The sequence below is a fragment of the Ambystoma mexicanum genome, chromosome 1q (assembly GCF_040938575.1).
Source record: "Ambystoma mexicanum isolate Mex_15411 chromosome 1q, UKY_AmexF1_1, whole genome shotgun sequence".
Taxonomy (NCBI): Eukaryota; Metazoa; Chordata; class Amphibia; order Caudata; family Ambystomatidae; genus Ambystoma; species Ambystoma mexicanum.
Window position 1 is genome coordinate 1,262,135,285 of NC_090922.1, and position 27,127 is coordinate 1,262,162,411.

General features: G+C 42.9%; 2 long non-coding RNA genes across 2 annotated transcripts in view; both read left to right on the plus strand.

The window, feature by feature from the left end:
- The window catches only part of LOC138545560 (uncharacterized), a 388,416-nt gene that overhangs the window by 164,943 nt on the left and 196,346 nt on the right, over window positions 1–27,127 (plus strand). The gene's annotated exons all lie outside the window — the stretch shown is intronic.
- On the plus strand, window positions 10,203–10,805 carry LOC138522186 (uncharacterized). Its single transcript, XR_011283287.1, has 3 exons — window positions 10,203–10,261; window positions 10,377–10,491; window positions 10,625–10,805. It is a non-coding gene; the product is annotated as an uncharacterized lncRNA (long non-coding RNA).

Consider the following 27,127-nt stretch of genomic DNA (forward strand, 5'->3'; position numbering starts at 1 on the left):
TTGTTTAGTCCTTGTCCTTGACTTTTCAGAACCATGTGGAAGCTGAAACCTATAATTGACCAAATAATAGTTACAATCCCTGCCTGGGATTTAAGGTTGGCTCGTTCCCCTACCTATCACAATTTCTCCCAAAAAGTGGCTGTTTACAATCTATGTTACTTCAGCAATGTTTATCCTCCGGCAGCTTGTTGGCTTAGTGCTTTCCATCAAGAACAAGGTTTTGCTAGTAACGATACTTCACTTTAAAAAGTACTTCCTTCCTCTTCCTCAAGTTCACTTTTTACATGTTTTTATTTTTGGTCCAGGCACCATTTATCTGATACCAATTACCCTTTACCTTTTCACCCCTAACGCTTCACTCACCACCACAGCCCTTACCCCTCACTTCTAATCCTTCACACCTAAGCCTCCCCCGCCAGCCCATTACCACTAGCCCCATATCCCTAACCCTGAATCCTAACCGGAAACCCTTCATCTCAGCCCTTAGCTCTGCAACCCTAGCCATTCACCTAAAACCTTCACTTCTAAGTCTTTATCTTAGCCTTTCACCCAACACCCACCATTCCTCTCTCATAATCCTTTACTCCAAGGGCTCTCCCCTATACCTTCTTCGTAACCCTTCAGATCCAACCTTTCACTGATAACCCTAACCTCAGCACCTTAGTTTGAATCCTTCACACTTCACCCTGACAATTCACCCCTAACTGCATACAATACAGAAATAGTAGTTGTTCACACCAAGCCATTAACATGTAGCCCTTCAGCTGTAGCACTTCACCCCGAATCATTCACCCCTTATTCGTAACCCATTCTTTTCTAATCCCTTGCCCCTAAGATTTCCTACTAGCCCTTTGTGTCTAGTTACTTCAGCCTTAGACCTTTGAACCAACCCTTTAACACTTCAACCTTTAGCATCTTCACACATAAACCCTTCAGCCCAAACCTTTAGCTCTTCACCATTTAACCACAATCTTTCAACCCCCCCAAACCTCCACCTTAACTATTCACCCCTGAATTCCAATACTTTTGCTTCTACAAAAACACTATATTTAAAATACTATTTCATGAAATAAATATTTAAGAAAAAACAAAGTGCTGCTTATTTTGTCACTTTTCTTGTGTGTACCTATATAGCACAGTCAAGCCCTGGGTGACAACAGAGTCCTTTACATGGCCCTTTACATTGGATTTCAAAGAGGATAATGTCCCAATACTTGCTGGGTTACAGATGCACAGTAGGACACTTGCTTTGCTTAAAGGGGCATTTATAGGAGGGAATGTACTGTTATTAATCGGATTATGTATTATATATTATTTGTGTTCTCTATACAATACTAAACCCCACCGGCCGGTCACTTCAAAACTCTATGAGAGGGGAAGAAGGGATAAGGAAAGGCAGAAAATGAGATGAGAGACTCTAGAGCTGCGGCTTGGAAATGCATGCTGCAAGGAACAGGTGTCATTCCAGTGCTTGTCTAAATTTCATTCAGTAGATTCCAGGTAAGGGTGCTGTCGGAAAGGTTGGAGGGGGGCTACGATGATGTTAGGATCTACACGCATAAAGATCATTTTTCGGTTTGCCATTACCACATATAGCAGCTTGCCGACTTTAGGCGACTGGTTTAGTGGTAGCAATTGGAGCAGGTATTGGGGCAGATTACCTTGGAGTCCCTTATAGATCAGGCAGAGAGGATCGACATCAATATGTTATTTCAAAGGAAGCCAATGCAGCGACTTCAGTGCCCAGATGATGTGGACACAGATAAGACATAGGGCCTAGTCCTTCACCCAGAGCATCTTGGCTGGGAGCCAAGCATAGATTACTCTGGATCAATGGACAAAGGACACAACCATTGGGGCGATACTTTGTAGGGATCAAAAGGAAAAAGGGTACCCCGCTCGCTCTTCTTAGGTAATAGAAGACACATTTTGTGGCAGCATGCGTGTGCATGGTGAATGGAAGATTGGTGTCAAAAGTTACTTCCAGGATTCCTGCTTGAGGCACTGGGCCAGGGTGTGGGCCCAAAGCATTAGGAAAGGTAAAGGTAAGCGGAGTCGACTGATACTATCAAAGGAAGCTGACATTGTATTTTAAGATATTTAAGAAAATGAGATTCGTTGCCATACTCCCACTGTCCTTTAATGACTTCCAAACTGGAGTTTAATGTGTATACTTTATTATTAAATGTGCTAGCTTGTTATAATTAATAATATTACTTTTGCTATTTCTGTTACTGTTGCTGCTGTACTGCTATTTCGGTGCTTATGATTGTTGTTAATATTATTCTTTCCTATTCATGTATTGCATATCACACACAAAACTGTCTATAGACACTCCGATGACGTGTAATAATTAACTAACTCAATTGTTCTCATTTTATAAACCAAGTTATGGAAAAGACGCAGAGGCCGATTTGTAGGTTTCTGATGATGAGTACAAGACACGGAGCTGTCTACATCAGTCACTAGGTATTATTGTTGTAGTTTCCATTGAAAGAGTAGTCCAGGTGATAATGTTGACACAGGCTCACATGTCTACAACCTGAGGCTCTCCAGATGTTTTGGAACGCGACTTCCATGATCCCTCACCATGACTATGCTGGATATGTTTGATGGGAGTAGTAGTCCAAAACATCTGGAGACCTAAGGGTTGCAGACCCCTGTTGTAACACATTGTTGGATCGATGTCTCTGAATTGAGGTTACAAATAATGTACTGGGCTGTTGAAGTGCTAGCTAGCTAGCTAGCACCTGGGTTACTGTCATTCATTTGTTCACCACACTCTTTTCTGCAAGTGTGGTGTTGAAAATTGTCAAAATAACAATGTTTGTCAACAACATTTATACTCATGATAATGATAAAGAAGTCTTGCCTTTTTGCAGTGCTTGCCGCTAAAATTCTAGGCATATTTGAATAATAGCGGTTACTATTAACCAACACTTTGTGTGGCCCGGAGAAAAGTGAAAGCCTAAGTGGCTCTTATCTGGTATCTGGCCTGTGATCCACAGGTTGAATACAGAGCTGAGCAGCAAACACTTAACTTCAGAGTGCTGGAGAGTGCAAACGGTGAGCTTGGAGTCATTGAAATGTTTGCCTCTTCTTCACAACAATTCCACTTTGCCGGCTTATACTTCAACCCTTGGGTACTGAAGGACTTCCACTGCGGCCCTAGGTTCAGATAAGAAATTAACTCCAATCCCATATCTGACCCTAACAGTTGCACATATATACTCTACGTCTCAGGGGGCAGTTTCAGGGAAATATGGTGCCCAGGGCAGATAGCACACATGTGCCCCCCATGCTGAACATAATGCTGCAGATCAAGGCGCAACCCGTGCATCAGGTGCAAAGATGGCAGCTGGTGGGGACTCTACCGCTAGTTATATGAAAAGGGCAAAGATCTTTTTACCACATCATTTCTTCCCAAACGACCACTTGAGCATCATTTTGAATGCTCACCAAAGGTTAAGAGCTCTCAAGCTTCCCATGGTCGTGTTTAAGACGGACAGTCAGTCCTATTTTTACTTGGAATCCTGGGATGTGTAGTTTTCCTTAAGTTCAAATGGGGAAAAACGAAAAGTCCCAGGATTCAAAAGGAAAAAATACAAGGGGCCTCATTACAACCCAGGCGTTAAGGGTTTAACGGCGCCGTCGGCGCCGTTAACCCTTAACGCCTGATTACCATTTTAACGCCTGCTTTTAGCAGCCGTTAAAATGCAAGGCGCTAACCCACCTTGGTGCTAATTACGGCACCGTAATTTACGGTGCCGTAATTAGCGCCTTCCCCACTCCCATTATGCCCTATGGGGCAAAAATGGGAATGGGGAAGGGCCATGGTGGCATGGGGAATTACCGCCCCACTCACCTTGGAATGGGGCGGTAAATCCGCCAACCACCATGGTGTAAACAGAGTTTACACCATGGTGGTAAAGTAGGGAACTTACCGCCTGGGTTGTTATGAGGCCCAAGGTGTTCTCGAGCATGGCATGGGGAAATTTGAGGTCTCACAGCGTATTGCAATACATATTGTTTTCACCTGCTTTTGTTCACTCCTGGGCTGACTTCGTAAACTGAAAATGCTGTGAGGGCTAGGTCTGCAGAAAGACTTGGCTTTTGAGAACAACAACTGTGTAACAAGAACTTCTGTAGTGTGAAGACCCATAGACCTGTCTCGCTGCGAACAGAGCGTGAATGACTCTAGATTGGGAGAGTGAATGGAGAGAGACCGAACCAGGCGCAGATTTTTATCAGCTGTTGCAGCTGTAGTGGAGGCAATTACAACTTTGTGTTCTGGTGAGCTGCTGAACCTGGGCCTCACACCGTGTGCTTTATTTCGTGTTGTATACATAACAGATACTCAGCAAACCCATCCATTCCCCTACTCTGACTCCCCAGCATGCAACCAGCTTTCCATAAGCACTGCACATCAAAGTGCATGTGTTTATGGTGTGCACTTCTTCATGGCGCCCTGGGGCAGATTCACAACTGCCTCCTATGTGCACCTCCCCCACCGATGCGCCCAGGGCAGCCGCCCGCCCCTAGAAACGGCCCTGTTTTCAACACAGGCCAACACTGTACACTTGCACTTGCGCAAGTCCACAATGATCACACTAGAGCTCTGAACTGTTGGCAATGCAATGTCTAAAGTATGTGCAATGCTAGTGGTGCTCATTGGTCAATATAATAGCGATGGTGCTGTTACCTAACATATCACCTGTGGTTGCTGGTTTCCCAGTACCAGGTACAAAGCTGACATCTCCACAGCACACCGATTACCACACCTACCTGCCCTCTACTACCATTACTTCCTCACCTCCTGAACATTTGGCTGGAAATGCGTCGGGCTCCCCTACACAATGCTGCACCACAATGTCGGAATTGGGAACTATCGGAAATGGACTTCCACTGCTTGTATCTTTTATTCATAACATTTCCCTGCCTCTTTTCATCCATTTCACACACATTTCAAGAACTGTTCTCTTTGCAGTAAATAGTACATATATAACCAAATAGCTCAGAGTCCTTTTTATAATTACTTTGCAACTTATATAGATAACTCGTAATATGCTTCTTAGTATACGCATTGATTGATTGATGTTGTTTATAATGCACCTATACACAAGTGTTTCAAGGCACAACCAGACAAGAGAGGGGGAACAAGGGAAGACAAGACAAATGATCTTACTAGGCCTAGTATCATTTAGATTGTGCAAGTGCGCAGGCAAGAAGTGCAGGGGAGAAGGTATAGGGAGAAGTGCATAATATGTTTAAATAGGTATAAAGAATCCCTATTAACATGAAAACATCCTACTCCACCAACGGGGATATAGATATATGTAATACAATAAAGAGCAAGATGATACGTGTTGTTTACTTGCCTCCAACCCCCTCACACAAAAACTCTATAAGGTTTTCCAGCATCACTAGTCCTGAAAAAATGGACTGTCTGCTATAACTGATTTACACAAATGTATAACAAGTTTATTATTCAAATAATTTAAACTGAATTTAAACAAAAAACTCTACCCTCACCTAACACAGTGTACTAAACATTAAAAAACAAATATAAGACAAATGTAAAACATCAAATAACTTATTTATACGACACAAAAGATATCACATAGCACACAAAAAAATCTCAATGTGTCACTAAAACAACAAGCATCCCAACATGTTTCTGTTCTTAACTGCCCAGTTCAGGCGAACATTCTTCAGGGGATAAATTTAAAAGCATCCACTAATCTCTTCCACACCGTGTTGAAAGGGTAGATTCAGGCACCCAAGAGGGTAAAAGGAAAACAAACTCCAAGCCTGTAAAAATAAAGGAAAGGAGAAACCTAATGAGTTCCAAAAAGGGAAGGAAGTACTACAAAATGTAAATGGTGGCATGGCACAGGGATTATGCCACACTCACAAGGGTCCCAAAGGGTACCCGCAGATTTACCTTTAAATGGTGAAACTTCAAAGCACGTCACAGAATGACAAATTTGCTGGTTTCCCTCCAAATGAGAAATCAATACTTCAACAAAGCGTCACAGTCCGCTAGAGTATCGCCACACCTAAGTAAGATAAAACCAATAAACAGAGACCACATGCTCTGTTATATCCAGAAATCACACTGGCTTCAATACCATTGCACATAAAATCAAGGCTCCAAATAACAAAGTAAATTACCTCCACAAATGTAGGGATCAAGACTGCAATTCACAATTCAGTAATGAACAAGTTGAAATGGAAACATCCATACGATCAAGCAATAAAGTACAGAGTCAATCTGGAAAGCAATGGAAACATAACAGTAAACACCATTTATCTGGCATTACCAAAACCTCAGCTAACAACATGCCGTCAACATGCACTAGAGGGCAAACAGAAGGGGGTGCTTATATTTCAAACACGTGAGGAGACCATGCATTATCTAATGTGTAAAGACAACTACTCAGCGTCCATGCTGTCCAACCTCCACAACGTCAAAGAAACGCGGAAAATGGATAGCCACACAACATGTGTAAAATAAGTGTAAAATAAAATGCCCCAACCACCAAATAATGCAAAAGGTGTCCCGACATGGAGACAATATCATGCACAGAGTCACATCCAAAGGCGAAAAGCTGGTAGCGTGCTCACTTATACACCCAGAGGGGTTTATTCACTCCACTTGCAGCATTCAAACATACTCGGCCAGCACTCGATTCAGAGGAGCCATGGCTGCTGCACAATCTCAAAGCATCTATGGTTGCGCAGCAACACAAAGAAAGGACTCTGTTAAAGCGTCTATGGTTGTGCAGCAACACAAAAAAAGGACTCAACTTCTCGAAGTTAATCAGGAGTACAACAACCAAGGGGGCCATATTGGAACAGACCCAGGATCAACTGGTGTAGAGGAGTTTAGTGGACACTCAGTGCATCAAAAAGATGTAAATTGCACTTGCTTCATCAGTTGAACTAAAAACCAAATTGTTTACCAAAATTGGGTGCCCACATGGTATATGCATCACACAATGTCCAAAATTATATTTGGCTAACCAAATGCCAATCAATGCTTTCATTGAGCCCTAGCACATTGCTTTGTAATTTGAAAATTATTTTTTGCTCTAAATACAATAATTTTCGATCTGTTTCAATTTTGGTATTTCCATGCACCTTTTTCAAAATCAGCCATGTGAAGTCATTGAAACCATGTTTCTTTTCAATAAAATGTTTCACAAGAGGGGCAGTTATCACTTGATTCTTGATACAGCTGCGATGTTCCGCCATTCGAACTTTACATTGCCTATTTGTTTTTCCCACATAATGTAGGCCACATGGACAGGTGATCAAATATACAACATTAGCTGTGTTACAATTCGTCATTTCAGTGAAGACCCACTTAACATCAGGTAGAATTTGCAATAATCTAGTTTCTTTTGTTTGTCCACACATGCTGCAATTCCCACATGGAAAATGTCCTTTTACTTCAGGCAAACCCCACAGTCTAGTTTGCCTAACTTGTGGTATCTGCATTTCTGTCACATCATTTCTGATCAAAATATTTTGTAAATTCTGGCTTTTTCTAAAAGCCACTAGGGGAGGCAACACTTCTTTACCACGATATATTTTCTTCCAAGTTTTCATCACAATATTTTTGATTTTGTAGGACAAATTTGAGAAAGTATTAACAAATACAGTGCCAATCTTTTTAATTGGCCTACTACTTTTCTCCAAAAGTGCCTCACGATTGTTATTGTAAGCTCTTTTTGAGGCATTTCTTATAACTCTAGGCGGATAGCCTTTGGCCAACAACTTGTTGGTCAATACATCCGCACTTCGGGCAAAATCATCTTTAAGACTACTATTGCGCTTCAGCCTCAAAAATTGTCCAAATGGCAAATTGTTCTTTAAATGTTTAGCATGGTGGCTATTGAAGTGCAATAAAGAGTTCTTATCAGTAGTCTTGTTATAAGGCTTCACTTTTAAAGAACCATTGTGATGGAAAATGGTGATGTCTAGAAAATGAGTCTCACAATCACATATAGACCCAGTGAATTTCAGAAACCGATTTTGTTGGTTAAGCCATGTCACAAAACAATCTGCCTCTTCTCTTGAGCCATCCCATATGATCAGTATATCATCTACATACCTCAGCCACTTCCTCAACTGATTGCTGAAAGGGTTGGTGGCTGGGTATATTACTGCCTTTTCAAAATACTCGACATAAAGATTGGCTAAATTCGGGGCCATGGCAGCACCCATGGCTGTACCCTCAATCTGTTGAAAGAAAGAACCCTGGAATTGAAAACAATTTTTAGTCAGGGCAAACTCCGTGCACCACAGAATGAAAGCATTACTCACAGGATGGCCATCCTCTCTATTCATCAACACTTCTTCAACCACCTCAAGTGTGGCTCTTTGGGGTATCACAGTGTACAAAGATTGAATGTCCAAGCCTATCAGCAAGGACTGGCCCGGAATAAACTCAATGTTTTCCAATTTATTAATAGCGTCAGTGGTGTCTCGTAAATAGCTTTTCATTTTCAAAACAAACTGTCTCAAATAGAAGTCTGCAAATTTGGACAAAGGTTCCAAAATCGAATTCACACCAGACACTATAGGTCTACCAGGGGGATCAACAAGTCTCTTGTGTACTTTGGGCAAGATGTAAAAAACAGGTACTCTTCCTTGATCCCTAATCAGGAATTCAAATTCTTGCTTACTAATCATTTCGGCATCAAAAGCTGCAGTCACCTTTTCTTTGATAATTAGTAGTAGGCCAATTAAAAAGATTGGCACTGTATTTGTTAATACTTTCTCAAATTTGTCCTACAAAATCAAAAATATTGTGATGAAAACTTGGAAGAAAATATATCGTGGTAAAGAAGTGTTGCCTCCCCTACTGGCTTTTAGAAAAAGCCAGAATTTACGAAATATTTTGATCAGAAATGATGTGACAGAAATGCAGATACCACAAGTTAGGCAAACTAGACTGTGGGGTTTGCCTGAAGTAAAAGGACATTTTCCATGTGGGAATTGCAGCATGTGTGGACAAACAAAAGAAACTAGATTATTGCAAATTCTACCTGATGTTAAGTGGGTCTTCACTGAAATGACGAATTGTAACACAGCTAATGTTGTATATTTGATCACCTGTCCATGTGGCCTACATTATGTGGGAAAAACAAATAGGCAATGTAAAGTTCGAATGGTGGAACATCGCAGCTGTATCAAGAATCAAGTGATAACTGCCCTTCTTGTGAAACATTTTATTGAAAAGAAACATGGTTTCAATGACTTCACATGGCTGATTTTGAAAAAGGTGCATGGAAATACCAAAATTGAAACAGATCGAAAATTATTGTATTTAGAGCAAAAAATAATTTTCAAATTACAAAGCAATGTGCTAGGGCTCAATGAAAGCATTGATTGGCATTTGGTTAGCCAAATATAATTTTGGACATTGTGTGATGCATATACCATGTGGGCACCCAATTTTGGTAAACAATTTGGTTTTTAGTTCAACTGATGAAGCAAGTGCAATTTACATCTTTTTGATGCACTGAGTGTCCACGAAACTCCTCTACACCAGTTGATCCTGGGTCTGTTCCAATATGGCCCCCTTGGTTGTTGTACTCCTGATTAACTTCGAGAAGTTGAGTCCTTTTTTTGTGTTGCTGCACATCCATAGACGCTTTAACAGAGTCCTTTCTTTGTGTTGCTGCGCAACCATAGATGCTTTGAGATTGTGCAGCAGCCATGGCTCCTCTGAATCGAGTGCTGGCCGAGTATGTTTGAATGCTGCAAGTGGAGTGAATAAACCCCTCTGGGTGTATAAGTGAGCACGCTACCAGCTTTTCGCCTTTGGATGTGACTCTGTGCATGATATTGTCTCCATGTCGGGACACCTTTTGCATTATTTGGTGGTTGGGGCATTTTATTTTACACTTATTTTACACATGTTGTGTGGCTATCCATTTTCCGCGTTTCTTTGACGTTGTGGAGGTTGGACAGCATGGACGCTGAGTAGTTGTCTTTACACATTAGATAATGCATGGTCTCCTCACGTGTTTGAAATATAAGCACCCCCTTCTGTTTGCCCTCTAGTGCATGTTGACGGCATGTTGTTAGCTGAGGTTTTGGTAATGCCAGATAAATGGTGTTTACTGTTATGTTTCCATTGCTTTCCAGATTGACTCTGTACTTTATTGCTTGATCGTATGGATGTTTCCATTTCAACTTGTTCATTACTGAATTGTGAATTGCAGTCTTGATCCCTACATTTGTGGAGGTAATTTACTTTGTTATTTGGAGCCTTGATTTTATGTGCAATGGTATTGAAGCCAGTGTGATTTCTGGATATAACAGAGCATGTGGTCTCTGTTTATTGGTTTTGTCTTACTTAGGTGTGGCGATACTCTAGTGGACTGTGACGCTTTGTTGAAGTATTGATTTCTCATTTGGAGGGAAACCAGCAAATTTGTCATTCTGTGACGTGCTTTGAAGTTTCACCATTTAAAGGTAAATCTGCGGGTACCCTTTGGGACCCTTGTGAGTGTGGCATAATCCTTCTGCCATGCCACCATTTACATTTTGTAGTACTTCCTTCCCTTTTTGGAACTCATTAGGTTTCTCCTTTCCTTTATTTTTACAGGCTTGGAGTTTGTTTTCCTTTTACCCTCTTGGGTGCCTGAATCTACCCTTTCAACACGGTGTGGAAGAGATTAGTGGATGCTTTTAAATTTATCCCCTGAAGAATGTTCGCCTGAACTGGGCAGTTAAGAACAGAAACATGTTGGGATGCTTGTTGTTTTAGTGACACATTGAGATTTTTTTGTGTGCTATGTGATATCTTTTGTGTCGTATAAATAAGTTATTTGATGTTTTACATTTGTCTTATATTTGTTTTTTAATGTTTAGTACACTGTGTTAGGTGAGGGTAGAGTTTTTTGTTTAAATTCAGTTTAAATTATTTGAATAATAAACTTGTTATACATTTGTGTAAATCAGTTATAGCAGACAGTCCATTTTTTCAGGACTAGTGATGCTGGAAAACCTTATAGAGTTTTTGTGTGAGGGGGTTGGAGGCAAGTAAACAACACGTATCATCTTGCTCTTTATTGTATTACATAGGGAGAAGTGCACCCAGAGCAGCAGGGCCCTGAGTTAAGTGCAAGGAAGGTTGGGACCCCAAGGGGAATCATAACCCGGTAGTTTTAAGAGAGGCCAGGCGGCAGTGTGGGAAGGCCAGAAGGCAAGTGCAGGGGGACTGGACAAGGGGGGAGGCTGGTATCCTGTAAGACTCAGAGGAACACCAAGCAGCCAGTCAGTATAACGATGCAGGAGCAAGGGAAGGTTAGCAGGGGAGAGGAAGGAAGAAAGAAGAGGAGAAAAGGAGGGTCTTGAGGAGCTTCGGGAAGCTTAAGGAGATCCGGCTAAAGGCAGAGAAAAGCAGGGAGGCCATTCCAGAGGAAGGCACCTGCAGAGGAAAGAGATCTACCACCAATCTCTGTGTTAAGGATTTCAATCAGGCAATACACCCGGATCTCAGCCTAGCATGCAATGTGCAAATTAAATACTTATTTATTGTGTCTATAGGTTCAATATTCTGAGTGATATACCACTCATATCACACCATTCTCAAAATACACACCAGGTCACAGTGGACCCGGAATCAAGCTAGTTGGTAAAGGTAAATATTTATTTATTATTTAATATTCAAATCAAACACAAGTTTTAATATACAGGGGCAGCAATCACCAATGTGGTGACAATACAAATAAAAAAGTAAGTAAGGCAATTGAATTCCCTTTTTAGCAACACAGAATGTAAAACATAGAGAAAAGAACCATTTTGGCTTGTTGAAAAGATAGCGCTTAGGTTAAGATTCCCCCCTGCAAAGTTCTTAATTCACAAATAAGTAATTATACACAGATGTAAGTAAGTAGCAGGTATTCAGGAGTATAGAACAGTGTATAGGGTTTGAATGCAATCTTCCCTCCCCAAACATGAGAGAAAAACGCTTTTGGAAATTTACACTTTTAAATGACAGTTGAAAATGGCTTTGTGAAACAATGAAAAGTGAGCAAAAATACTTAAATTGATGTTAATTCCTATGCGAGCAACCCTGGACAGATCCTAACAAACATAATCTAACATATGAGCAAAAGAACACACTTTAAATCAGAATGGGATTTTGGAAATACTTTGAATGGGAAACCACACGTGGAAAACATTTGCAAAAACGCGAATGCGCGCCTAATTTTCACTATGCAATTTTGAATTAAAACGGGTCAAATACACGTTCATGATGCAGTGTAGCTACAGGTCTTAGGTTAAACTCAGAGTTGAAATTAAGTGTCTAGCTATAACATTGAAGAAGTTATGCAAGTTTGAATGAGAGGCATTTTTGAAAATAAAGACGAGAAAATGAAAACAGAAATCGTTTTTTACAATGACAATTCTTCTTTAAACTAGGGTATTCAGGCTGGTTACCAGTTGGAAAGACAGTAAGCATAGAGTGGTCCGCGGAAACCATCCCCAGCACCTCCGTGCCTGCCTTGAATGACTCAGTCGTATTACTCGTGGGATGATTTTAAGGGTTTGTGATTTTCACAAGACAAAAGGATTTTAAAGAAATTAGCACTAGCACAAGGAATCAAAGCAAGGTTTCAAAACTGCTGTGACACTATCACAAGTTCTTAATTTAAAGAGATGATGGGTTGAGATTGGGGTAGGACAAGGCAAATATACTATGGGTTCCTATGATTCTTGTTTATACTTACAGTCCACTGTAATTTAAGATTGGACCGTCAGGTTCTGGTCAGCACTGATCGGGTCTCAGGCAGCGGGATGGTCAGCTGGGCGGTTCTGGTCAATTGGACTGCACCTCAGATTGGATTGGATTGGCTCTTCTGGTCACAGAACACTGTAGATTAGCGGGAAGGCGAGTTCAGCAAGCAAGCATGAATGGTAGCAAGCCAAACTGGATCAGAATTATTTCCCTGAAGTTGCTTGGGATAGTTTCAGGATTTGGGGCTAGCTGAAAAGAGTTCAGCAAATGCTGATGGCCTTGGTTTTGCAAAGTAGTCTGGATAAGGACAAGATGAAGAATTCTGGAACAGGGCGTCACACGGAAATCAGGATGGAGTCAGGAATCAGTGTGTCTGTGTGTGGTGAAGTTCCCTTATTTATCCTGCCAAGTGACATCACTCAGTTTATGGTAGGGGCAGAATTACAATCCACACCCACACAGCTGTGATTGGTCAAAGGCAATTGCCTTTTTCTGTTTGGAAGCCAGAAAGAGCTGTCATATTTTATGATGTGACTTGGGAACGCCCACAGTTATTTGGACCACAATGTAACTTTCCCATAAATAGACATTTCTATAATTATGCCATCTAATAAAATCGGACACATACATTACATATTTTGTGGTTTACCTTTACATCTAATTCCCACGTCAGTGAGAGTTGGCTTTGACTTTCTGTGGAATTATGTTAATTTTAATCATAAAGATTTGGCCTAACAATTCCTAATTCAGTACTTATCTGTTCAATCATCCCTAGAACATGGGTATACAATATTAGATTTGCAGCATCAATAGTCTTGGCAGAATTAGGGTTTCAGTATAACTTGTGTTCCTTATGTAGTACAGGGTTCAATATTGTCTTCAAAGAAAGAGCATAACATTAGATTTACAACTACCAACTTTTAGATTTGTCCTCCTTCATGTGGCAAAGTTACACATGTTTAAAGCTTAATTACAAATAGGCATTTAACCATCAAAAATCCTTAGCAGTTTTATTTTACTTTTCTTTCAATTGGCAACAGCTGTCAAATTCCTTTGATCAGGGTGGGGTCCTCCTCCTTGAGAGGGAAGTTTCCTGCCCCTCCCCTTTAGGGATGAGTGTTCAAGCCTGCCATTGTCTTGAGCTGAGTCCCAGACAAAAGTCTGATGGGTTCTCTGTCATGAGTATGCGAAAACCTCCCAGCAGCAATTAGTCCTTTCCTGCCAGTAGTGAGGTGTCAACCATTCCCAGGCTGAGGCTGTTAGCTCAGAATTAAATACTTAATTAAATCAAGACTGGGTTTTGACTTTAAGTTACCTACATCTTTCATTAACACATATAAATGAACACAGTTTATAGGTGGATTTTGACATTTAAAGAATGAGGCCTTTCACCGAAAACATGCTTTTAAACAGGCGATTTTGCACTTCCTTCCTGAAAAAGCACATAAAATGGAGTATTTACATAAGATTTTCCTCTGCAGCACACACATTATATTCAGCATTATTTCGCTCCTTGAGTTCTGGGATTTGTCTGCAGTCTGTAGGTATGTAATCCGCCTTTGCTTGGAGTTCTCTCTGCACAGCTGAAATTGTTACATGTTGACATTTTTAGCCGCATTTTTCCTGTGGAACTGAAAATAATGTAGCTGGGCTACCTTTTTCATGAAATACATTTCTTAGCTGCTGTCAGTCAATGAGGCCCGGCTCCTCTGAGCCACCTGGATGATCTGTGATTTCAGTACCCTTTAAATTTCAATGGTTGACTGGAAAATAAAATGGATCTAGTGCCAGAACAGCACTTTGAAGGTTTCAAAGCTACATTTTAAAAGGCATTTTCGGTTTTTAGTCCAATTCTGCGGCCTTGCTTCATGTTAAATGTAACAGCACCCACTGGCATGCTCCTGCAGTGAGAATTCTGTTTTCACCCCCACTTTGACTGTGTGTGGCAGGGGTGTGCAGCCTTTTGTGATTGTGACCCACACGCAGATTTGCAGATTTTTGAACGCACAGGGGTTAGCGCATCCATTTTGGCTGTTTCTTTCCCCATTTGTAAAGTGATGCAGTCGGGCATATCGGAATGCATCAAAATATCCCACATCTGCGTGAAGTGTCTAACCCACAAAGAATTAGAAGTAGACAAGCGGAGGGCTTTAGTAGGAAGGTGCTTAGGAAGAGAGAGTTGAGGTATTGAGGGGCCTGCCCCCAAAAAGCCTTGTGGACGATGCAGAGGGTCTTGAACTTGATCCTTGCAGCCACCGGGAGCCAGTGGAGGGATTTAAGGGCTGGAGAGATGTGGTCCCTATGCTTGAGGCCAATGATAATCTCACGCTTCTGTTCTGGATGAGTTGTAGAGGGCAAGAGTAGAGTTAGGCCGATTGAGAAAGAGGCTGCTGCAGTAGTCCAGCCTAGAGAGAACTAGGGCTCTGGAGACAGTGAGCTTCTGGCAGTAGGTGAGAAAAGGGAGAATACCTCTAAGGAGGTACACCTGGAAATGGGCTTTTCTTGCAAGGTCCATGATGTGTGGAGAGAATGAGAAAATGGAGTCGAAGATGACCCCAAGGTTTTTTGCCTCACAAGAGTGTGAGGGCAGAGGGCCCAGGCAGTCTAGCCACAGTGATAGGGGAAAAGTGGGAGCAGGTGTCCCAATGAGGGGGATCTCAGTCTTAATGGAATTAAGGCAGACATCATTGGAGGCGCACCATGCCTGAATAGTGGATAGACAGTCAGGGATGAGCGAGGAGGAGGACGAGGGTAGCCTGAAAGAGAGCTGCCTGTCATCTGCATAACACTGAAAGTTAGAGGAAAAGGTAGAGATCAGGAGGGACAAAGGGGCCAGGTAGACATTGAAAAGCCAGGGGGGGAATATAGAGCCTTGGGGAACACCTCATGTGGAGGGAGAGGTGGTAGAGAGGAAGGACCCAAGTTGAACCTGGGAAGAACGGTCCAAGAAGAAAGAGAACAGCCATGCAGAGCTTGATCCATAATGCCTATGGTATCGCAGAGACGAGTGATCAGGATGTTGTGGTTAACTGGGTCAAAAGCAGAGGATAGGTTGAGGAGAATGAAGACAGAGGGAGAGATAGAGTCAAGGTTGGAGAGCAGATCTTCACGGGTGTTCTGGAGAGTGGTTTCCATGCCTCTGTCTGCTCTGAAGCAGGACTGATGGTCATGGAAACAACCAACAGCTTCAGTGTGGAGGGTTAGCTGGGTGATAGCCAACTTCTCCAGGTGTTTGACCAGGAAAGTAGTGATAGAGATCGCACAATAGTTTGCAAGAATGGAGGGGTTGGCAGAAGGCCTTTTTAGGAGGGGGTGCACAAAGGAGTGCTTTAGAGGAGAGGGGAAAACTCCAGTGGCAAAAGAGGGATTGCAGAAATCAGTCGAGGCTGGAGTGAGAGAACCACTGTTGTCCTTAATGGTTCTGGAGGAGCCGGGGGTAACCTGTTTGGATGAGACTTTCATAGAGTGTACTTATCTGGAAACATCATCAGGTGTGAAAGGAGAGAGAGAGGAGAGAATGAGAGGAGCGGGCGGCCAAGGAGTACATGAGAGAGGTAGAGGGCGAGAGAGAAGAAGAAGAGGAGAGTGAAGACAAAATGTACTGGATTTTAGTGGTGAAATGAGAGGCCAGGGCCGTGCAGAGGGCGTGGGTGGGTATAGAAGAGGAGAATACTGCAATAGGACTGGAAAGCTCCTTGCAGATTATGAATCATTTGGCCGTGTTGTTAGAGACCGCAGAGATGCAGGCGTGAATATGGACCCTCTTTTAAGAGAAGATGGAGAGTCTGTATTGCCTTCGGAGTAGGCAGCAGGCCAGTTTGTTAGAGGGTGTACCTGAAGCTCCACATTTCCATTCAGCTGCTCTGCACTTGTGTTTCAGAGTGGCCATTATGGAGTCGTACCAAGAGTTGCACTTTTTGGCAGGCTTCATGCAGATCTTCATGACAGGGGAAATGATGTCCAGAGTGTTAGAGATAGCAAGGTGAAGGTTGGGAGTGTGAAGGGTTGGAGTCAGCTGCAGGAGAAGGGGGTGGAGAGAAAGTGGAGTCAAAGGTGGCCACTGACAGTCGCTTCATAAGTTGAATGACCATAAAGGAAGGTGGCAGTGCAGGGTGGACCTTTGCCGAGGGGACAGGAAGCTTCAAGTGAGAAGAAAGAAGGGAGTGGTCAGTCCAGGAGAGAGGAGTAGTGATATAACAAAAGTTATATGTATGTTGAGTTATTGACAATATGCATATATTTGTTGTCCTGTTTTAAGAAAAGTTTTGTGATTATTAAAAATTTCCCTGTGATGAATAAATAAATCCCTTTTTTATGTGGTTTCATGATGAGTTGTTCAAACCTAAGCTGAGATTCAGCAACTTCTTTGATGTAAACATGAAGAGTATGTAAAAACACCACCAATTGAAATTGCTGTCAGCATAGAAAGGGGTAAGCAATTTTTTGTGTTCTTGTTCTGACTGTAATGAAATATCCTGTTTGAGAATTGGTCCCCCGATAACAAAAAATAGGGAGAATACCTAATTTAGGTTAAACTACTATGCAGCATTACACTCATAAATACTTAATTTAAAAGAGGAAGAAAAGGAAAAGAAGACAAAAAAATGAAATGTATTTTTTATTTTTTTTATTTATTGTTTATTTGTATGGAGGAAAAAAAACAACAGTCATTCAGAGCCCTTGACTTTCTGAATGATACAGACCTGAACAGAGCAGGGTAAGTGCAGTTATAAACGCAAATAGTACACATAACAGTGGAAATAACTTTTTCATGTCTGACGACAGTCCTTAGTTTTTCAAAATGCCTTACACAAATAAGGTTAAGGGGAACAGGGGGTAGAAACAGCTAGGTTATTATACAATGTTACGTTACACACAATTATATAGAGGTGTGATATAAGTGATATAAATATAGTGATGGTGTGGGTGGGTGAGAGGGGAAAAGGGGAGGCATGTAGGAAGGTAGACTATGGGACATTGCTATGCTCTGAGTAGTTCATCAGTTTTAAGGTATAGGGGAGTGGGCAAGTAGGTGGAGGAGGGGTGGGAAGGATGAAGACAGAGGGAGGGACAGTACAATGACAGTACAAGGAGGATAGAAGAAGAGGAGAGTGCTGGCAGAGGTGGTGGGAAGGGGAGGGAAGGAGGAGAGACATGAAGCACTAAGTAGAGACTACATCTGGAACAGCCAAATTCCATGTTTAGCAGGACAGGTGAAAACACGTGCGGTAGATGGTCACAGCCAAATTCAGAAATTTAAGGTGAAAACCTTACAAAAAACGCTAATCCTCCTTAGTTCAATTGATCACATTCACATTAACGAAAATGTTGATTAACATTTTTACCAATGCAATTAATAACGACAATTGAGAAGTCTTCATTAACCTATGCCATAGATCATTAGTCAAAACTGTAGATGCTGAGTGAACAAATCGTTTAAAATAGTGTATTCTCGGGTTGTTAAATTTGGGACATAACATCACCAAATGGAACAGGGACTCATATACGAATCTCACATTCTGCATCGTCTCAACTCACATGGTACTCCCAGTTTAGGGCCTACAACCTCCAGGGTAGCAAGACAATTTAGCTGAAATATTACATACCAGTCGCAGTACTTTGAGCTAGGAAATTGTGCCAAATAGGGTCTTAATTTTATGGGATGCAAATACGGTAATATTTTCCCTCAGATCTGATATATCACTATGTTTATCCCATTCTTTAATTTTGTACTTGAATTTGTTTTTGATTCAGAGCCGTCCAGACCTAGCATGTTTGTTAATTTATGGCCTCTGATTTTTAGTTTCACTCTTTGCAAAGGTAGCAAACAAGTGCAGGTACAAAAACTTTTCATCTGCAATTTTAATGTTGGCCGAGAGACACTGTGCCCGTTTCATCAAAGTAATTGACTGCATATCATTCACTTACTTCATTGCCTCACACACTGCTCTCTTAAGAATTAAAAGAAAACAATCTAGCGCAACAGTAGCTGCCATCTTGGTCTGCAAATCCAGATACTGTTTTGTACAACAAATGCCAGATTATTTACAATAGCCACTCATTTAGTCCCTGACTCCCTGTGCATTTATATATATTTTATTTTTGTATTTGTATTTGTATTTGATTGTTTATATAGTGCTTTAATCCAAAGCGCTTTACAGTTTAACAACACGGGAACATTAAACTAGACCTCCATGCCCCCATGAAAAATAAACAAGTTAGGCCCAACATAAATCATCAAAAATGGTTCAATGCCGATGCCATCGAACTAAAAAAGGAGAACCGAAATCTAGAAAGGAAATGGCTAAAAGATCCCACAGATTCAAAGAAAACGAACTGGAAGAACGCAGATAGTAGATACAAGACTACACTTATGGAACTCAAGAAAAATCACTACGATTAAATTATTAGCATGGCTTCCAACTCCACCGGCAAACTTTTCCAGATCCTTAAAGCCATTGATAAACCTAAGGCTCTTACCCCGCCTTTTCAGCCAACAGAACTAGACTGTAAGAAGGTTCAAATGGCTTTTCACAACAAAATCATCAAGGCCAGAGAGACCATCCTAAATTGCCAGAACAATAGCCCACCTATTCCAGATAAACCAAGTGAAACAAAGCCTGGATTACAAAATCCTAAATTCCAATTCACACCCATAACATTGGAAGAGATGAAGAAAACGCTCTCAAACATTAGATGCACTTCATGCACAGAAAATGTGTTATAACCAAAATGAATACTTGAAAACACTGATATCTTTGCTTCCTTTCTTAGAAGAATGGTAAACGCGTCCTTTAGGGACGGAACTGTACCTACCATGATCAAAACAGTCACGGTTACGCCATTACCTAAGAAACCAGAAATAGACCAACAGGATCCTGCAAATTTAAGACCAATAACGAATTGCAATTTCTTGCTGAAAATACTGGACAAGGTTGCCACTGAACAGCTCCAAGACTATGTGGATAGAAACAATCTCCTGCACCCTGAACAGTCGGGTTTCAGGACTGGCCACAGCACTGAATCAGCACTATTAGATCTGCAGACCGAGATGCTGGGCATACTAGATAAGGGCAAAACAGGCCTATTGATCTTATTATACCTCTCGGCAGCCTTTGATCTGCTTGATCACACGAGGCTCCGAGAGGCCTTGGAACTCTCAGGAAACTTCTCGCAAGAGGCAACTGAGGTGATATCCTCTTTCTTACAAGACAGACAATCCAGGATCATCTGGTGCAATCAGGCCTCCAAAACCAAACCAGTGGACTGTGGAGTCCCACAGGAAGCCAGCTTCTCCCCCCTGCGATTCAATCTGTACATGCGCTGCCTATGTACTATACTGACCCAACTTGGCATATTCTTCACTAACTTTGCCGACGACACTCAATTGGTCTTCGAGCTCAGTGGAGACTATAAACAAGACAGCGAAAAACTAGCATCTATATATAACATCATTGAAGGCTGGATGAAGGCTAATTGGATGTGCCTAAATGGTACCAAAACGGAGCTAATGATTTTTGGGTCTTCAGATGCCAGGACAAAACTAAGCCCACTATACTCTTCTTTCCATATCAAAAATGCTCAAATTTTAATATCAGGAAAAGTGAAGACGCTCGGAGTCTATCTACAGGCCTCATTGAGAGCCGAGGCCCATACAGCCTACCTGAAAAGAAACTGTCAATACCACCAAAACCTCCTAAAAAAAATCAGACCTCTGCTCAATCAGAAAAACAGCACCACCATAGCCAGAGCTACAATGCTCTCTCGACTTGATTATGGCAACTCTTTGCTCCTGGGCGCAAACAACGAATGCCTGAAGCAATGCCAGGTGATTCAGAATAATGCCATTAGGATTATCACGGGCAAGTATAGAAGGGAACATATTACAAACGACAGAAGAGACTTGCAATGGCTGGCCATTGAGGAGAGAATTATATTCAAGTCCCTCACAGTGGTCCATCGATGCCTATATGGCAAAGCCCATGCATATCTAAAAAAGCAATTTAAATGGCACAAACCAATCAGAAACCTAATATCCTCTAATAAAGGCCTCCTTCAAACTATTCCAGCTAAAAAGTTGAATGGTCTTGGCAAGGCCTTCTCGGGCAGAAGTATCCTTAAATGAAACAAACTACCCGTGACCATGAAGTTGGAAACAAACTACACACACTATTCAAATAAATTCTTGGCCAGATAAACAACAAATCCTAGTACACTGTTTGAACTGCCTTATATGTGTGGTTGCAGCACTGTCCCATTCTCTTTTTCATATGTCCTGTCGTTTTGGAATGCGCTCTGATGCCCGCGGGCTATAGCGCTATACAAATAAATAAATAAAATAAACATATAGCATATAAGCAATAACAGTATATATGAGACAAACCAGAAAAACAGCATGTGGAACAATTTGCATTTGAGGAGGAAGAATAATTGAGGGGAGGGGACAGAAAAAAGGGAGAAAGCGTAGGGAGTGGTGGGAGTTAGGAGGGAGGATGGAGATCATGGGGAGACAGGGAAGATACTGGGATGAGGAAGAGGGTATTGGAAGGAGAGAGAAAAGGCATCAGGGAGGGGAGTGGAGAAGAAGTGCTTTCAAGGAGGAATGGAAGGAGGAATAGGTGGAAGTGGAGCGGATATTGAAAGGAAGGGAGTTCCAATGTAGGGGGCAAGGAGCTGAAAGGAGCAGAAACGAGAGGAGGCGCAAAGTGGTGGGGGGGTGGAAAGTAAGAAGAGATCTGCAGAACGAAGGGAGCGAGAGGGGGTGTAGAATGAGAGAAGAGAGAGAGGTAAGGAGGGGCAAGGTCATGAAGAGATTTAAAGACAAGACAAAGGAAGTGACATTTAATTTGGGAATGGAAAGGAAGCCAGCCAAGGTTGGAAAGTGAGTTGGAGATGGAATCATGAGGAGAGAGAAGACAGAGGGTATGGATGGCAGAGTGGTAGAGGGATTTAAGGTGGGCAAGATGGGAGGCAGGGAAACCGAAAAAGAGAGAAGAACAGTAGAAAAGGCAAGAAGAGATAAGGGAGGAGATTAAGAGCTTGGTAGCATGGAAGGTGATAGAAGAACACACTTTACGGATATTGAAGAGGTGGTAGTGACAAGAGCGAGACGTAAGGGAAATATGGTGAGTAAAGGACAGGGATGAGTCAAAGTAGATTCCTAGATTCCGGGCAGGAGAGGAAATCGGAAGATTAGAAGGGGGAAAATGAATGGAGGGAGGGGGAGAGGGATTTAAAAGTTTTTTTTGTGTGTTTTATGTGAGTTTCGATTGCTAAAGCAGCTCTTGATAGTTTAAATATATGCATTCTGCAAAATATATGTTAGAAACAGCCCTTTTGCACAGCTTTTCAGTTAAAGCTTGTCTGCAGTCTGTTCACATTCAACCAGTGACTTCTTCGTGTTTGTGAATGAACACAGGAAAGCATTGAGAAATGGAGGAGTTTTTGTTTTGCTTTTCCCATTACTCGGGTTCATAATTTGGATGGCGGCGATTTTGATAAATGGCATGGGATATCTATAGTTCAAAGTTCACTGAAGGTCATCATGTTTCTATCGCTCTTTTGCAGAGATGTACATTTCCAGAAAATAAATGTACTTTGCTGTGCACTTTGTTATATCATGTGATTATTGCTTATAGAGTGCAATGGACACCCATCCTAAGGCACCTTAATGTAGAAATCTGAACAGTATGAGGTGCAGCATGAGTCCCTGATTGTATACAAATGGTATATTCTATGTTTTAGGCAATCTCCTTCCTTAAACTGAGTGGATATTTATTCCATATGTGAGAGTCTTAGAAGGTGAAAAGGGGGGCCTCCCCATCTAAAACGTTTGAAACAGGAGGGACTATTCAGGGACATAAGATGTTTTTAAGGTTGAAATCTAAATCTCAGGATGCAAGGTTTTATTTTGTAGAAAGCCATGTGGACTAAGGGGGCAGATTTAAACGCAATCGGTTTTGACACTGGATGCCAGTTAAGTTCATGGAGGTCTGTGGGGATAAGGATTAGTCTTTGGAGGTTTAAGAAGGATTCCGGCTGCCATATGCCAAATCCTTTGGAGATTATCAATAGGACACTGTGGAAGTCTGAGGTATATTGAGTTTCAAGGATCGATTCTGGTTCTGACATACAGAATCATTAGCCAGTCAGTCAATAAACTTTTATTCGGCAATAAGCCATAAAAGACAGCAATTAAAAGAAATAAAATACAAACAATAAATAAAAACAATAAATACAAAATAATAGCTTATTTACATGTACAGTATTATCAAGTGTGATAACCATTAATTCATATTTAAAACAACAATTTGAATGCAATTAATTAATCTATAAAAAAGGAAAAGTATGAAAGGGTAGATTAAAAAAATCTAGGCGAAAGAGGTCTTGAAGAGACGGCGCCGGGGGCTGGAAGCTTGATGTGACAGCACGTAGAGGCGTTGCTATAGTCCGTGCCTCGGATGGGAACTAGACACTGGTGTGCGAGCCCCTCCCTCGGTGGGGCTGGCTCTGTTGCAGGGGAGAGGAGACTCTCAGAGAAGGCGGACCCAGGCAGGGCGGAGCAGTGACTGGGTGGAGGTTGCTGGGTTCGAGGAGGAGGAGCGGTCTCTGGAGATGGATGCAAGGAGGGAGAGTGCTCAGAGGAGGTGGTAAGAATGGGTAAGGAGAAAGGGAAGGTTGGAAAGAAAGGGGGGGTGGAGGAGGAGGAGGTAAAGAGGGGGAAGACATCATCTGTGAAATCTACACCTGTGGAGAGGGGGAAGGGGGGAAATGAGGGACTGCATCGCAGCAGATCCTCTCAGAGGGATGATGAAGGGGGGCTGGTCCGGGACATCTCAGGGTCGGGACTCCAGAAAAGTGCGCTTTGGAGGGGCTGGAAGCCTCAGTGAGCGGTATGTCTGAGGAGAAGATGCAGTATGATAGTGTGTGGAAGGTAGTGTTGAAACCTGAAAATCGTGACAGGACGTTTCTGGGGGTGAATCCGACGGAGATTGCTAGATGGTTGAAGGCAGCAGTGGGAGATGTTTCCCGGGTACAAGTGGTGGCTGGGGGCCGGATGTTGGTGGAGGGGACGGATGCTGATAGCAAAGCAAAGATTCTGGAGGTGCGTTGTCTGGGTAGACATGCGGTAAGAGTGTTTGATCAAAGTGGTGTGTCTTGTAAGGGGGTGCTGTATGGAGTGCCGGTGGTTATGAGTATGTCTGAGGTGGAGGAGCAACTGGCGGGAGTGGGGGTGGTGGAGGCGTGGAGGTTGGGGAGGAGGGATGCACATGGGGTTGTGGTGTCTACAACTGTGGCAGTGAGATTTGCGAGAACGGAGTGTCCGGAGGTGGTGGAGATGGCTTATCAGAGGTATCGTGTGAAAGTATATGTGGCAATGCCATTGAGGTGTTATAAGTGTCAACGATTTGGACATGTGGCGAGAGCATGCAGGAATTAGAGACACTGTGGGAGGTGTGGTGGAGATCATGATATAAAGGAATGCAAGGTGGGGACCCCGAAAATGTGTGAATTGTGGGGGGGAGCATTCTTCCGCATTTAGGGGGTGTGAGAGTTACAGGGTGGCGAAAGAAGTGGTACAGGTGAGGGCGGCGGAAGGTTTGTCTTATGCGCAGGCTGTAGCAAAGGTGAAACCAGTACGGGTAGTGAGTGAGGTGAGTGAGAAAGAGTTGGTGGTGGATGAGGTTGTGGGAAGGAAGAAAGTGGTGGGTGAAGTGAAAGGTGCAGAAATGGTGGTTGTCCCGAAAACTGAGTTTTTGTGCTTTATAGTGAATGTGCTGGATCTGGTTCAGGGGAATGTGTCTATCAGTCCATCAGATCTTACGAAAGGAGTGGTGGAAACTGGGAGGAGGTTTTTGAATGTTGTAGATGTATCAGAAGAAGATGTGTTTAAGAAGGTTGCTAAAGTGCGGAAGCTGAGTGGGGTGCCGGCATGAGGATTTTGCAGTGGAACGCGAGGAGTTTGTTGAGGAATGGACAGGAGTTGAAAGCGGTGTTGTGTGAGGAATTGAATGTTGGCGTGGTTTGTATTCAGGAGACGTGGTTGAGGGGTGATTTGAGATTTGTGATACCAGGTTTTGAGTTGTTTCGTAAGGATAGGTTGGAGGGGAGGGGGGGTGTGGCTCTAGCAGTTCGAAAGGGGTTGATTGCAAGGGAGATTGTGGTAGATGGAGCAGTAGAGGCGATTGGGGTGGGGATTCAGGTAGGAGGATCGGAAGTATTGGTGCTGAATTATTATAATCCGTGTGAGGTGGTGGAAGTGGGTGTGTTGACTGGAGTGATAAGAGGACATGTGGGACCGTGTGTTTTGTGTGGTGATTTTAACAGTGCCAACACGTTGTGGGGTAGTGATAGGACAGATACGAATGGAGAACTGTTGGAAGACATGGCGGATGAATTGAGTCTGGTATTGCTGAATGATGGGTCGGCTACGAGGTTGGATGTGAGGACTGGGAAGCTGTCGTGCTTGGATTTGACCTGGGTGACTGCTGCAATTGCGGGTGAATGTGATTAGGAGGTGCGTGAGAATGGGGACATGGGGAGCGATCATTCTGCTATTTTGGTGACTCTGAGGGGTGAGGTAGGGACCAGGTCACGTATGACTGGGAGTCGGTTGAATTTTAGGAAGGCTGATTGGGAGGTTTATAAGGGAGTGTGTCGGGATTTGATTGTACCAAGTGGAAGAGAGGGGGGGCGGGTGGATGAATGGAATGAGCATCTGGTGCAGGGAATGAGAGCAATGTCTGTGGCAGCAATTCCGGAGATTGAGAAGAGGAAGGGTGGGAAGATCGAGGTTCCTTGGTGGTCGGTGGAATGTTCAAGAGCAGTGGCGGCACGAAAGAAGGCTAGAGCAAGATCGGTGAGAACGGGAATGTTGGTGGATCTGGTGGCATATAAGAAGGCTAAGGCGGTGGCGCAGAGGGTGATTAGGGAAAGAAAGCGAGGATATTGGAGGGGCTATTGTGGGTCCCTGGGGAGTGATTCTGGTGTGAGTGAGGTTTGGAAACAGTTCAAGCGGATGTCCGGATTAATGAGGCCGCAGGGTGGTATGTTTGTGTTGTTGAAAGGAGAAGAGGTGATTAGTGAGGATGGGGATAAGGCAAATTTGTTGGGGGAGTATTTTGCGGGGGTTCACAGTTTGAGGAACCTCCCAGAATAGGTGAGGATACGAATGGGTGTGGTAGAGGAGGAGACGCGAGAGGTGATGGCGAATGTTGGGCCTTGGGAGGAGCAATATGAGGTTGCGTTTTCGATGGTGGAGTTGGATGGAGCGATTCGGAAGGGGAAGTGGTCTAGCCCTGGGATGGATGGAGTTATTTATGTATGTATTTTTGGAGAAGTTGCCTGAGGAATGTAAGTTAGAGGTATTAGCGCTGTTCAATGAGATCTGGAAGAGTGGAGTTTTGCCGAAGTTGTAGAAAAGAGTGATTGTAGTGGCGATTTTGAAGGGTGGCAAGGTTCCTACAGAGTGTAAGTCGTATAGGCCGATTGCGTTGACTGTTGTGCTGTGTAAGGTTATGGAACGGATGGTGGTTGAGCGATTGGGGTTTTATTTGGAGTCGAATGGGTGTTTGAGTGACTTTCAGAGTGGGTTCAGGAGGAATCGGTCGGTGGCTGATCCATTAGTGAGATTAGTGACTGGAGTGGAGGAGGCATTATGTGATGGAGAGTTGGTGGGAGCGTTCTTTTTGGATTTGGAGAAGGCGTATGATATGGTGTGGAAAAGAGGGTTGTTAGTGAGACTGTTGGAGATGGGTGTGAAGGGGAGAATGTTTCGGTGGATCAAGGCATTTTTGGCAGATAGGACCTTTCAGGTGAGAGTGAGGGGGGTGCTGTCTGAAGTTTGGAAGATGGAGAATGAGACGCCGCAGGGAAGTGTGATTAGTGCAATGCTGTTTAATGCGATGGTGGATGGGTTGATTCGGGCTTTGGCGGGAATTGGGTGTCAGGTGGATTTCTTCGCGGATGATGGTGTGGTCTGGGTAAGAGGGCGGAGTTTGTTGTTGGTGCAGAGATGGTTGCAAGCTGCGATAGTACGCATGGAGGAGTGGTGTGGGAAATGGGGCTTCTCGGTGTCTGTGGATAAAAGTGTGAGTATGGTGTTCTCAAGGAGAAGAGTGCAGCAGGAGTAGAATTTGGTTTTGAAAGGTGTGAAGGTGAAGAGCGTGGAAGAGTTTCGGTACTTGGGGGTGATTCTGGATAGAAAGTTGAATTGGAATGTGCAAGTGGATGGTGTGGTGGATAAGTGTAAACGCAGGCTGAATTTGTTGCGGGCGGTGACTGGGAAAGAATGGGGTGCACAACAGAAGTGTTTACGAAAGTTGTATAAGGGGTTGATTTTGAGTGTGATGGATTTTGGGTGTC